A 14,752-nucleotide genomic window follows, 5' to 3' on the forward strand; every position below is an offset into this window, starting at 1 on the left:
TACGAATGTGAGCTCCATGGGAAAGGAGGGAATAAAGACATTTTTATGCACAAGAGTCAGAGTTTCATCTGTCGTCTCCTTCCCTATAGTGCACTCAGCCACCCAATACGTGGGGAAGGATCCCATCTTTCCCACTAGCTGGCAGTCAACCACATAGCAAATTCCTGGCAATGCAGCCAACTAAAAGCCACCAAAGGAGGAATAGGCTTCCCAAAGCCAACTAAAACCCACTGAAGGAGGAAAAGGCAGCCCAAGCCTAGCAAGGTTGCAACTGCAAAATAACATCAGAAAGCCTATTACAGTAAAGTTGGTGAGGAATACCTGTATTACTACAATATCTGCACACCTACAAGTTAAACTGAATCTCCGAATTTGAGTAATCCAAGAAGCAGCATCTCAATTATAGATTTGAGAGGCACAAAGCTACTTGATGATGCTGTTGGCCGACACACAAGGCCCATAGAAGGATTGGAAATTGGACCTAGATCACACCAATACTTAACAACAAATGCTTCAACCACAAGATGAGTTATATTTCCTTCTCAGAAGCAAAACCCAGTTATTGCCTTAGGATCCACTCCACTTACAGTTGTGCTTTTTAAGACATCTGTAAGCCAACCACTCCTTGATTTAATTAAATGGATTCTTTTCCCTGTTTCAACATTTCTGCTGTTATAGCTGCTGCTCCTGGCTGAGCTGCTTCCAGGGCTAGAATCAGATTGGAAGTGAGCAGAAACATAATCCAGACAAAAGAAGTCAAAGCAGTTTATGGAATTACTGTCCTTATAGCTGAGGCCACATAAGCAATAGTGAGAGTGCTCAATCTGCTTCAGTACAAAGAAAAAAACAAAAGAGCAGTGATTCAAGCTAACCTCCCCTTTCATACCGACGCAGGATGGAGGCATTCAAAAGACCAGTTACAACATTTAGTTTTATAGGTGAATAGAAAGCTAAACACAAGGGATTATCTAAAATGTGGTAACTAGACCTGACAGATTAATAACTGCTTTCTCCAACAAATGATGTCAATATTGTCATAGAAAGAGGATTTAAGTCTAGTTATAAAATCATAGAATATCCTGAGGTAGAAGCGACCCATAAGGATCATCAAGCCCAACTCCTGACTCCACACAGGGAAACCTAAAAGTTTAAACAGATTTGAACTCTAGCTGGCTTGGGATCATAACCATTTCCCTGCAGAGCTTCAAGTGCTTGACCACCCTCTTAGTGAATAACTTTTTTCCTAATATCCAATCTGAACTCCCCCTGATGCAGCTTTAAGTCATCCCCTTGCGTCCTGTCAACGGCCACCAGAGAGAAGACATCAGCACCTCCCTTTCCTGTCCCCCTCATAAGGAAGCTGTAGATGGCAATGAGCTCACATCTCAGAACCCTCTTCTCCAAACTGAACGAATCCAGTCTCTTCAGCCCCTCCTCAGAAGCCATGCTCTCTGGTCCCAATCCATTTTAGTGGTAGGAATACCATCATGACACGGAACAGCTCAGAACTCTTGCAATTTTCTGTCACCCTCTGCTGCCACGCTTCCCAAAAAATCACATAGGAGTCCCAGCAAACTGAGACCACCAACAAAAATTTTATTGAATAGATGAAAATATACATCTTATATATTTATTCATCAGGTTCACAGAGGCATCTGTCATGTCGCAAGGACTGTATTACATGACATCTCATGTACATGTTACAAATTCTGTTTACCTCATAAGCCATAGAAGTACTTCATGCCTGCATCATTTCCATCTTTTTTTTATGTGAATACTAACTTGTTATACATTGATCTCTGTGGTTTGTTTACAAAAAGAAAAAAAGCAGCACATATCCATAACTATTGAAGAGCAAAATATTTTTAGAAGCATGAAGTATTAAAGGATAATTTTTTAATAAATATACAGCATGCTGAAAGAGGAAGGTGGATAAAAACTCAGCAAAAATCCCCCTGCTATCCACTTCTCATGAAGCGGTCACCAATCTGATGAAATGTACCATCACATCTCAAGAAAAGTAGCTGCTCTTAGCTCCTGGGTAAGTGTTAGGGTCCCTTTTTCCTTTTCCAAGACAGTAAGATTGAAGCAAGCACAAACCATTAAAAAAAAAAAAAAGGAACTATTCTTCATATGTTTTTAATATAAAGATTCTTAATTCTTACAATTCATAGAGAACACAACATTACTTATTTCCCACCACTTTAACAAGAAGTGATATAAAATAGTATACAATAGATTGCATGTTCAACTGATCACATTTTATAGTTTCAGGGAGAAACAGCCATCTATCAAAATTCAGTAGACAAACACCTGCAGAGACAGCTCTTCATTGTACACTGATGCCTAATTTAAGGTCAAGTTCAACAGGGCTCTGACCAACCTGATCTATCTCATTGTCATCTAGCTCAAGATGTCCCTGCTCATTGCAGGGGGGTTGGACTAGGTGACCTTTAAAGGTCCCTTCCAACCCAAAATATTCTAGAGAAGCCCTGCTCACATTTTAGAGCCTTAGTCCAACCTTTTCGTCCTTTATAGGAGCCCTACTGACAATACTTCTTCACTTCAGGCAGCCTTCTAGTACATAATGGGGGCCTACAGGAGAGATGGGGAGGGACTCTTTATCAGGAAGTGTAGTGACAGGATGAGGGGCAATGATTTTAAACTGCAAGAGGGGAGGATTTAGATTAGATTTTAAGAAGAAATTCTTTACTATGAGGGTGGTGAGACACTGGAACAGGTTGTCCAGAGAAGCTGTGGATGCCCCATCCCTGAAGGTGTTCAAGGCCAGGCTGGATGGGGCTTTGAGCAACCTGGTCTAATGGGAGGTGTCCCTGCCCATGGCAGGGGGGTTGGAACCCAATGATCTTTAAGGTCCTTCCAACCCAAACCAGTCTATGATTCTATTTGGACCATTTATTAGTCATAGACAGATTCTAGAGACTGTTTCTTACTATCTAAAAAGACTCCAGTAACAAAAAGAATGAGACAGGGTAGTTGTTCATTCCTCTCTCCTGTTCACTCTCCACAGACTTCCCAAAGTTCCCTCCTCCCGCTGTCAGGATAAAATACCTTACTCAAATACTGTGTTCTTATTTGAATATGAAAACTCCTCAGCCAGGCCTCATAACACGTCAACTCTTTCCAAAAAGGCTCAGGACTTGATGCAGCTTCCCCCCAAATCATGGGGAAAATGCACCTTGCTAACTAAATGCTGGCAGGCTTCAGATCAGGCAGCTACCTGCAAAGATTCTACTGCCTTTTTTTTTCCTTTTTTTTAATATAAGGAGGCATTAATACCTATTTTTAACTGTTTTAGTGCATAGCTGAAGTAGAAAAAAAAAAGCTATGCAACTGCAAACAGATGACAGAGTTTAATCCTATAAATATACAAACTGCACATAAAAAATAATGAAGCTTTACAAGTTAATGTTTTATTTGCAAGAAAAGGTGTATGAATGCAATGAGTATTGATAAAATATGCTTTAATTTTACTCGTTAAGTCAAAGAGGAAAGGGGAAACCATCTAGATCTTGATAATAACTGCATTGTCTTGTGAACTTAAAGAAAGCACTTTGAACCTATTTCCAAAAAAATCTGATTTTCCCCATTCACCCACAGTGGTTAGTCCTGAAGTTTGCCATGAGTCTGCTTCAAAATATTTTGCATATTGGACCAAAACAATTTTAAGATTGATCTGTCATTAAATTGTTTTGAACAAGAAAGGTTTCCTAGATGTTCATCACCAGCAAGTAGATTTTGAATGTAAACAAGCTGAAGTGAAAACAATGGAAAAAAATTACATCCTGAAATGTTGATGTCCAGGATGCTTTTGTTCTTCTTTAAACAACAGAAACAAAGAATGATGCCGAATTTTGAAGTGAGCTTACTGTAAAATTGCCTCCATCCTAGCTCTGCTGTTGCTGTTATCCTGGAGATAAAATGTTCTCCTGTGAAATGCAATTATTAGTTTAAATCCCATTGAGCTCATGAGATCCCACAATCCAAGAGGAACAGATTTCTTGACTAGGGCTGTAACCAGCTGGCTGCTGAACAAAAAGAGGACTGCTGTTGCCACCTCTGTGATGTGGCTCCAGGAGACAAAACTGCAGTTGTTAACACCCTGCCTAAGGCTATTTGATAATCACATCAAAACCAAGCAAAACTTGTGCAACTGCACTGCAGACCTTCTGGCCTGATGGAGTAACACAAGGTACAAACATGTTGACTCTGATTCTCAAAGAATGCCATTTAAAGTTATCTATGATTACATGGATGTTCCATACATCCCACCAAATTATGTAACAAACCCATCAATACTTGCATTGCTCTTAACTACAATTTAAAAATAGCAATCTAGAGAGACTACAAACTGCATGTACTGAAAAAAAAAAAATAAAGCCATTAGAGACTAATCTACACACAGTTCAAAAAGCAATTTAACTACATCAGCTAAATTTAGAAACTGATTCAGTTAATCATTGCACAGGCAACCAAGATTTAAATCTCATCTTCAAGCAGATCCCTGTACACTAGCTGTATAATTCTGAAGGGAAGTTACTATGATGCCAATCACAGAAAAAGTTCAGAGAAGAGGCCAATGACTGTATTTATTTGCAGTATTTAAGTAGCACTGAATTTTCCACTGTCTCAGACAACAATGAAGAATATTTCTGTATGCATTCATATCACTATCTTGGAAAATGAGATGGGCGCGCTAAGGCTCTCATTGCACAAATGCCAGTTTTACCAAATTACTCCTCCTGGTGTATTAACATCAAACCTATTTTGCCAGGCTCCAATTTAAAAACATGACGTCCCACAACTTCATGCAGTCACGTGCAAAACGTAAATAATCACACGCTGAATAGAGTTCAACTGAAGACAGGCAAGAATTGAGTCCAAATATTCAGCATCTTCTAATATCAAAATCAGACAGAAAACAAGAAGAGCTCATGATAAACACATGGATCTCTCAATTAAAATAAGAATCTGTGATCAGACTTCTCTATCATACTTTTATGTAAGTCTCTCCCCAAAGCAGCTTCACCTCCTTTTGGCTTTAGCATTTTTAATGCAAGCATTTTGGGATACTTTCTCTCTCCTCTCCCATAGGCCTTTTTTCTCCCCAGGATACCACTGTCCTACTCTTTTGCCCCCATTCACTACTATGCAATTAGAGATCTTCTGCTTTTGACTGGTTGAGTGGTCCAAAAACCTTCCACCATTCTCCAGAAGGATACTTCTCTCTCCTGTCCAATCTACCTCTTCCACTCACTCTCTCCTATTCTGAGAAGTTGCTTTCCTCCAGAGAAAATGCAAACTGTAGTCTTCTGAAGAAAATTTGGAGGAAGCTTTGTTTTAAATCAAGAATTCAAGAAAACTATTGAGTTACTAAATTATTCTACAATTTGCCAGCCATAAAGGACACAGGTTATATTACTGAAGAGTCAGATCGCACAGGCAAAAGTGTTTGCCAATAATTTTGGTTTAACCCTGACTACAAGTATCAAAGTTGCTTTCATAATAGAAGTATTTCTAAAGACTGCTGTGTGGATAAGACTGTTCCAATCACAAACATAATTTTAACATCTTTCTTCAAAACATAAGTGAATATTCAACACTTCTATATGCCAAACTATAAACCTGTATTTCTCATCATCACATACAAGCAATTCTAAAGGAGTTCTTCAGCTGGGCTGGTAAATTGACATTTGAGGTTGGTAAGCATCAGGGTCCTTCTTCAAGCCCTGCATTTGGTACTGCCTTACTGACTACACACTCTAATTTTCTTTGTGGGAAACACTTTTGTGGTGCGGTGTTATAGGATTACAATAGAAGTTTAGAAAAGCCAGTGCATGCTCCTTATGGCAAGTTAAGTCATCAGCAGCTTTCACAAACAACTAATAGGTGGATTTTATTTTGAGCAACTTGACAACTTTTGGAAGCGTTTATATTAGCAAAACACTCTAGGAAATCCAGAGGAAAAAAAAAAAAAAAGACAAGGCACGATTATAATCCAAGTGACAAAATGAATGACTTGATTTAACATGAAAATGCCTTCCTATCCATGCAAAACAGGCAAATTAAGCCATTTAAGTTTTTAATTATGAATTCTAAGTGAAATTCTTTGAAGCAGAAATTTAACAAGAAAAATACTACATTTCTGTAGAAATCAATCATTATTTCAAATAAAAGCTTGTCATTTTATTGACCAGGTAAAGTTTCCAAATTGTATGTCCTATTAGAAAGTTTGTGATATATGAATGATCAGTGTTCAACCAAAAATTAGAATATTATGTTTACTAAAATTAGGTTTTAATTTAAAAAAATAAAAATCAAAGGCTGATTATTTTCAAGTATGTTCAGCGTTCTGTCTTTAAATACCCTTCAACTATATTAAACTCCAGACTAGATACATTTCAATTAAACCCTATGTGAAAGTTGTGCTTAACCTGCACAAAGCAATAGAAAATATTTGATAATACTACACTGAGGATAAACAGCAAATATATCAAAATAATTTTTGAAGTCTTATAAATAAATACAAGCTAGGTAAAATGCTCCTAAACTTCGATTTTTATTCCTGTAACAACAAACTCTACAACCTCCCACAAACAAAAGCAAGCAATGATGTTTCCATACAGCATGAAGTGCAACTGAAATATAACAGCATTATAATGATTGTTAAGCTTATAATATAAAAAAAAGAACACCGGAAGTTAAAACATGACAGCAATGACTTTTTAAACCCCAAGAACAGAAGAGGTCTGTCAAGCCAGCTATTAGGGAGACCGTATGTCTGGGGTCCAGATACTGGAGAGATCAGAGGTCTTAAAGTCAGTAGCTGGAGTGACCATAGCTATGGATTAGCTGCTGGAGACATCTTTGCACACATGTTTATGTGTATGCACATCTGTGTGACAACAGAACACCTGAGGACACTAAATACATATATTAAGAGAACTACAACTCACTGTTTCATTCAATATGCTAATCCAATGCTTTAGCAGAGTGAAGTGTCTTTTCAGTCTTTGATATGTCCATTTCGCTTACCAGACTGTTTGCAGACTATCTACTTTTCATGACACACTTCCTCATCTTTGGTATTTACAGCAAGTGATTTTTTTTCCCAAACAATTTCAGTACATAACCTTCAAGTTACTATACCGTTTAAAAGAAATGGTGGGAGAGGCGGATGGGGGAAAGAATGGATTTTCTTTCATCCTTCTCCTTCCAAGGGTGTTGCAATTCCTTTCACATTTCTGTGCGCACCATACTGCTTCCTCATCCCTTCATCCTTCACAATAAAGTTTCTTACTTGACACTGTGATTGCATGCATACATAGGGGAGTTTTCCAGAACTCCTTGGAGTTTTTCCCTAATTTAGGGTGCAATCTCTTTCGCAACATATGTACTGATAATCATCTTGGATATCATCAAACATATAATCAGAACTCAAAACTAAAATAAGCATATGTGAATTTCAGTTCAACAGACAAAGTGTGCCAAAGGATCATGGTCAGGGTCAGCTTTAGGACATAGGCAAAGTCAACAACAGTATCCTTAAAGCATTGCTGCACATTTTGCTTTTTTCAGAAATCTTGAAGCAAGACTGGCTGCAGACTCTGCCAAAGGCAGCACTGGGGTGTGCCACGCAGGAAGAATGCAGTCTCTCCTACAAGTAGCTAATCCTACTTCTAACCTCCTCATGCTCTCAGAAGGAAGAAAAACAAACCTGCTCTCCAGCTTCTTCCCCTGCTCAAAAGGTTTCTCTTTCCCACTGCAGAAGCAAACAAGCTGCAACCCCCTAAAAAAAAAAGTTAATAATTAGCTTTACTTAAAATCTAACACAATTGTCTGCACTTTGACAGTGGGCATTCATTAGCACCACCCAGGTTGGCCCACATCTTACGACAGTGAAGGAAGTGCAACACAGCTGTTTTCATACTCTTCCACCAACACAACAGATAATCCTCATCTAAAAGTCTGTGCTGTGTGTGTTGTGGCTGAGATGGATTGGGGGGCATGGGGATTTTTCCCCACAAAGCTAGTTTAATATCAATAAATATAAATCTTTTATTATCCGTTGCACTTTAAGGCAAACAGTCAAACATTTAACCTCAGCAGATTTGGTTTAAATCTCTAAGACGACACATCAGCAAAGCACAGATTATACAGGGTAAAAGTAATTAACAGATGCAAATTTAGAAATCCAGTATCTCATGAACATCCATGAATAAAGTAAATTTATTTCTGTTTTCTACACAATAAGATTAGTGTTTAAATTATGCCAGTCTCCTGGGCCAGCAGTGCTTTCTACATTTCACAGAATCACCATGGTTGGAAGGGACCTTTGAGATCGAGTCCAACCACACACACACAAAAAAAACCCACAACCACCACACACAAAACAAACCAACAGTCTTGGGCACTAGAGCATGCCCTGAAGAGCCACGTCTACACGTTTCTTAAATACTTCCAGGGATGGTGACTCCACCACCTCCCTGGGCAGGCTGTTCCAGTGCCTGACCACCCTCACAGTAAAGTAATTCTTCCTAATATCTAATCTAAACCTCCCCTGCTGCAACTTCAGACCATTTCCTCTGGTCTTGTCGTTCGTCCTTTGGGAGAAGAGGCCAACACCCACCTCTCTACAACCTCCTTTCAGGTAGTTGTAGAGGGCAATGAAGTCCCCCCTCAGCCTCCTCTTCTTCAAACTAAACATGCCCAGTTTCCTCAGCTTCTCCTCACAGGACTTGTTCTCCAGACCCCTCACCAGCTTGGTGGCTCTCCTCTGGACACTCTCCAGCACTTCAATGTCCTTCCTGTAGTGATGAGCCCAGAACTGGACACAGTACTCGAGGTGAGGCCTCACCAGTGCCCAGTACAGAGGCACCATCACTGCCCTACTCCTGCTGGCCACGCTGTTCCTGATACAGGCCAGGATGCTGTTGGCTTTCTTGGCCACCTGGGCACACTGCTGGCTCATGTTCAGCCAGCTGTCCACCAACACCCCCAGGTCCTTTTCTGCCACTCTTCCCCAAGCCTGTAGCGTTGCCTGGGGTTGTTGTGACCGAAATGCAGGACCTGGCACTTGGCCTTGTTGAACCTCATCCCATTGGCCTTGTCCCATTGATCCAACCTGTCCAGATCCCTCTGTAGAGCCTTCCGACCCTCAAGCAGATCAACACTCCCACCTAGTTTGGTGTCATCTGTGAACTTACTGAGGGTGCACTCAATCCCCTTATCCGGATCATCATTTGTTTCAGGGCCTAATACAGTATAGCTTCAGTATCACAAAAATATAAACCTCCTTCCCAATGCTAACTCAAAAACTCCTGGACAGTTTCCAAACTTCATCATTGGTTTTCAGTTTAAGGACTTACCACACTTTTCAAATCTATTTGTAATAGATTTAGACAAATGCAAATTAAGTGACAAGGTATGTTCAGTAAGAGCTCCCTTGAACAACTTACCATTTAAAAAAAGGGAGCAGAGAACATCCTTTCTGTTCACACGTTTGAGAAGGCAGCTCTTCTGTAACTTGCTCGCACACTCAGGTGGCTTTATCTGCAAACAAAGACAAATTGAAACTCAGTTTTTCCAATAATCGAATAATTAAAGATATGCATCAAAAAAAATCCGTTTCAGTGATCAGTTAAAAAAAACCTTAAAAATGCATGAGTAGAATCTAGACATACTATTAACTGTTTCAAGGTAACTGTTATTTCATATTACGGCTTAAAGTTTTTCAAGGTAAGAAAATAGCTTGTGTTATTTTATAATCAATGCCCTTTTTTTTAACTGGAAATATCTGCAGAGAAGGTAACTCTTACCCACTTAAAGACTGTGGGGTTCGAAAAATGTATAGTAATGGCCTATTGTAAAGCATAATAAAACAGCAGATTTGAGTCCCTCTGATGTACTTCACAGTACATTAAATATTACTAAACACAAACCCACTAAAACAAAACAAACACTGAAAAAGCAATGAGAATCTTTTGTAAAAAGTATTGAGATGTTTCCATGAAAATAATACAGATGCTAGCATCAGATGAATATTTAGTCCTAACCGGAATTTTGATAAAGTTTTTGTGGTTAAAACATAGCTGCCCTTTCTGCAAGAACTGTACAAAGATGAGCTCTAGACTCGATCATTTGATTATAAGACACTAATATTACAGCCATATTTTTAAAGGCTGCTGCTACACATTCCTTGGTGGAACTTGATTAGACATTGTAGACAATAAAAATTTCCACGAGAGAGAAAAACTTCTATTTCAAGGGCACTTCTGAAAAACAGGGTTTATAACAACACCAAAGCACCTAGAAGAGCAAGACACTATTGAAGTCACCACACACAGATCTCTCAAAGGCAAGGCATCAATGTCCCAGACAGCATCTCTTGTTCACTGTTACCACTCTAAGTTTCCTTCCTCCTCCCACAAATTATTCAAACTTTAACATCATGGTGCCCCCACCTCAATTCCAGTAAGCTTTGGTGCAGCAGCTGCCTATTCCAAACTTAATATTGCCCTCTAGTTAGCGTGCTATCAAGATCTACCAGTTGGCCAAGACCTTGGTCCTCATTTAAGTGCTTACAGGCTAACAGAAGGACCTGTTCCAAAGATATACATTATAAAAGCCTCAGGCACGTATAGTTCATTCACACACTGATGTCTCCCTATCGTATCACCAGGATAGGTGTGGCATATGGGGAAGAAGGTGTCTTCCAAAAGTAGCTTCACAATCCTGACTAAAATTATGCCAAACAGGATCCTATTACCCTAAGTGACTTGATCCAACAGTGATTTATTCAAGTATACCTGTGGTTCTAGAAACTGCAAATCTGCTTTAAAGCAATTAGCTCTAGATTGAAAAACACTAAAAAATAGCTGTCAGAGAGCACTAGCCTAGTACAAGGTGACTGGAACTTTATATAGAACTCAAATCCTCTAGTACTATCAGGGTGGATGAGGACATATCTGCACATGACATTAGCCTCGGCAACTACAGCACCTTATGAGGCTCTCAGTTCCCCCCACATTGGTTACTCATTCCCGTCCACACACTGCAGTTCACCACTTCCAGCAGCTACAACAACACAACATCTGCAGTGCTGCACTACATACATGGGATCATAGCATCCATCCCGTGATGCAAGAACTCCCCACTCAGGTCAGCAACACGGGTGACCTACACAGGGATAGGAAGGAAGCCAGGAATTACCGTGTGAACCGTGAGGATGAGACTCTTGCACAGTTTTCATGGTGAAATGAGGTCAACTATCCTGACGGACACCCCAGGGGTTAGTATAAATCCTTACATGGATAAATAAAGACATCAAGACATGGTGAATGTCAAGCAGTTTTATATCTTTTATTAAATCAGATTTTTTGTTTAGTTTTGTGGTTTGGTTTTGTTGTTGATTTGCTTTTAAAGTATTTTTAAAAAGACACAGGATGAGCCAGAGAAGAAATGCTGGACTTTCCCAATACATGTTCTACATTTAAGATACACAGTTATGATGAAAAAAATATTGCAGATGCACACAAGGTGATACAGAAAATAAATATCTATCTACTGGCATAACTGTGAATATATACATTCCCTTTCAAACGGATTCTTTCGTTCCCATAAAATCTTCAAGGGGAAAGAAATCTCGACGAAAGCCATTATTAAAAAGATTCTTACTCATTACAAAGCACATCACTGACTCCTCAGCTAAGTGCCCCATTTGACTCATATTCACTGACTAAATTACAAAGTACTGAATAGTTTCACCAGGGTAAGATTTCAGAGATGCAGAATGTATAAAGCTGACTTTTGGTTAGAAATGTATATCCAGCTACATTTTGTTTAAAATCAATGATTTAAAACTTTCTAAGCAGGACTCCTAGAAATGAGGAGACTGCATGCAAGCAATTTGAAGAACAAGCTATATGGCACACAGAGGATTACTTCAGAAATCCACAGAGAAAAAAAACACAAAGGATTTAATGCAAGACATAACTTTTATACAGATTGAGGATTAAAAGTATCCAAATGGAAGGTCATCATCAAAATGGTGAAAAAAGGATTTTATTTTAAAGCCTGCTTCCGGGGTGGGGGGAAGGGTTTTAAAACATGGTTTCACATATGAAGAGCCAAAGCTTACTACTGTAGTTTTGAATTACAAAGTAACTTTTATCAATGCATACACAAAAAAAGGAAGTGGTTTAAATCTCCCACACTGATTTGTCTTGTTAACTTCCTGTTTGTATTCAATCTTAAAAGCATGAAACTAAAATCTTGGAAACTACTGTAACTCTACAGCAGACATTTGGAAAATGTCTGGAAACTGTCTGGAAAACCCAGTTAGTCTCTGGTGTCTTCAAAGAGCTAAAACCATCAATTAGTGGTCACATCCCACTCCATATTTCTACAGTGGGATGTGGGGGCTTTTCTGTAAAAGACCCAAACAACCATTTACTTAGAAACAAGGGAACTTTCAGTGGCCCATCCTAAGCAGCTTTCACAAGATTGCTCACAAGAACTAGAAAGCTTCTTATCTTTGAACTAGGCTTGATCCAGACCCGTCTTAAACTTGGGCATGTAACAGAGCAGCACAAAGGACACAGCAGCTTGTGTCTTCCAAATCGTCTTTATCTTAAGGTTCAATTGCTGCTGGAGGCCCAAACTCTGAGCCTCCACAGACATCCAGAAATGCAGACCTGGTTAAGACATGCACTGTCCTTGGAGTGCAGAGAGAAATCTGCCCTCCGCCAAGCCCTCAAGGGCCCTCCAGATCTTTCTGAGAACTGCTTGGATGGTCAGACTTGGTCTACAAAAGACAGCCCTTCAAGCCTATGAGCCAGCCCGTAACAGCACTGGTCTGTCAGACGTTCTTGGCTGATAAGAAGCATGCCAGCATTCACCAGCGCCCACACCTCACCTCTTTGGGACCTCAACAACAACAGGTTTGTGCAGGACAACACTCTTCCTTAATGGTCAGCAGTGACACTTTACTGCCAATGAAGCCAAATGTAGAGATAAGGCTGTACCACAAATGACTAGGACCAACCACAACAGGCAGGTAGTAGCCCTTACACTCTCTCGCTTCTGATCTAAGAAGAAAATATTCTTCAATTGCTGACAAAGAAAAATAGTCAAAGGAGGAACAAATTTCAGCCGGGACGTCAATATTGAAATGTTTTCAAACACTTGAAAACATTTGTTGGCAACATTCACTGTCCCTAAATCTTCACAGGTAACAATCCTAATCTCACAGTAAAAATCTTCTGTACCATTAGCCTTCTCCCAATATAGCCCCACACTCTTCTCCAGAAGTTTGGTGGACACATCTTTACAGAAAGGCAAAGAGGTCCCTCCCAGCTCTACTCCCAGCGCCCAGAGATGTTTCCCTAATGCTTTACTTAAAGGAATGCTGCTGGCTTTACATCAGTGGAGATCCACTTGAGTGACAATACTAAAAATGGACCTTCCCCAGCAGACAGCCTATGTGATTTCAGTTGTTGCTCACCTAGCCAGGAGGGGGCGGGGGTTGCAACATATAGCATAGTCTGTCAGTTACTAAGATTTAAGAACAAGCTTCTTAAAATAAAAAGGTCCCTTAAATTCTCCTCCCCGGAGCACTCAACCTGATTTTTTGAGGTTAGGAGACACTGCTACAAAGCATAAACATCTGGACAGATCTTTGTATAAATAAGTACTCCAGAGAGAAAGAAAACCTGTGGGATTGTTAAAGGGACTAGCCCAAAGCTAGATGGGAAAGACAGAAGTACAGGCTTTCAAAGTTAAACGCTTCACTAAGAAGAAGTGGACTGGTGACATGTGCGAAACAAGAACACTGTCAGATAGCTAACAGTCCACATTCAAAGCAAATAGTGGACTTCACCCTGTCCTGAAAAAAACTTAAGATTTTCTTTAGCTCAAACTTCCCCATAAGCAGTAGAGGGTCATGCAGTTTGTACCCTACTGCTTAGGGCCATTAAGGACAAGTGGCAGAATAAGGGAAGCATGAATCAGCACAGGATACAGAACCCCACTGAAAAGCGTTAGTCACAAATATCACATGCACACACATGTACCACTAAAATGAGACACGTAACTACTAAAATTGACAAATAAAATTTAGTAGGCTTCAGAAGACCTAATACCAAAAAAAAAAAAAAAAAAAAAGGCAAATTAAACAGAACTAATGCCATTTTAAAAAAAAAAAAAAAATCACATCAATGAAGAAGTGCACTGAGAAAGGAGGCAGCAGCAAGGTCATACTTAATGGTATCTTACTCAGCCCCACCGTAGCTGACAGCCAGCTTCAATCCCATGGAATCAGAATTATGCAGATGGTCACAGGCTGGAAAGCAGCTGCTCCCCCAGCACACCCCATCCAAGGGCAAGACATATTTTACATCTGGATCTAGCTGAAAGTAACCACTCGCATCACTCTGTGACTAATTCCCCTACAGCTTGGAAGTGAAACGGAAAAACAGAAGAGCATTGAGACTGACTGTTTGGAGAACAGGAGGCACATCCTTCACCCTAGCAGACAGAACGATGCTTTTTGGTACAGGCTCATGGCAAAATCTCACCTTTCCTGTAATTATGTTCTCCTCAGAGGCCATGTCCTTTGTTCAAAAGCCCATCTGAGACACAAAGCTTGCTTCCTTTGTAAACTGCTCTGTGATCCCTCAAAAGGCTTTTTTAAGTATGTTAACAGCCAGAGGAGGTCTAAAGAAAAGATCGG

General features: G+C 39.8%; 1 protein-coding gene across 4 annotated transcripts in view; it reads right to left on the reverse strand.

Moving 5' to 3' along the window:
- WASF3 (WAS protein family member 3) overlaps positions 1–14,752 on the reverse strand; it is a 79,368-nt gene that overhangs the window by 45,428 nt on the left and 19,188 nt on the right. For 3 of the 4 annotated variants that reach the window (XM_014966241.1, XM_014966244.1, XM_014966240.1), the window contains exons 2-3: positions 9,480–9,573; positions 7,739–7,810 (exon numbers count right to left, since the gene is read on the reverse strand). The gene's annotated coding sequence lies outside the window, so the exon portion shown is untranslated. The remainder of the gene's footprint in view (positions 1–7,738; positions 7,811–9,479; positions 9,574–14,752) is intronic. The other variant, XM_014966242.1, reaches the window with a different exon arrangement.

This window comes from Calidris pugnax, unplaced genomic scaffold (assembly GCF_001431845.1).
Source record: "Calidris pugnax isolate Ruff unplaced genomic scaffold, ASM143184v1 scaffold20, whole genome shotgun sequence".
Taxonomy (NCBI): Eukaryota; Metazoa; Chordata; class Aves; order Charadriiformes; family Scolopacidae; genus Calidris; species Calidris pugnax.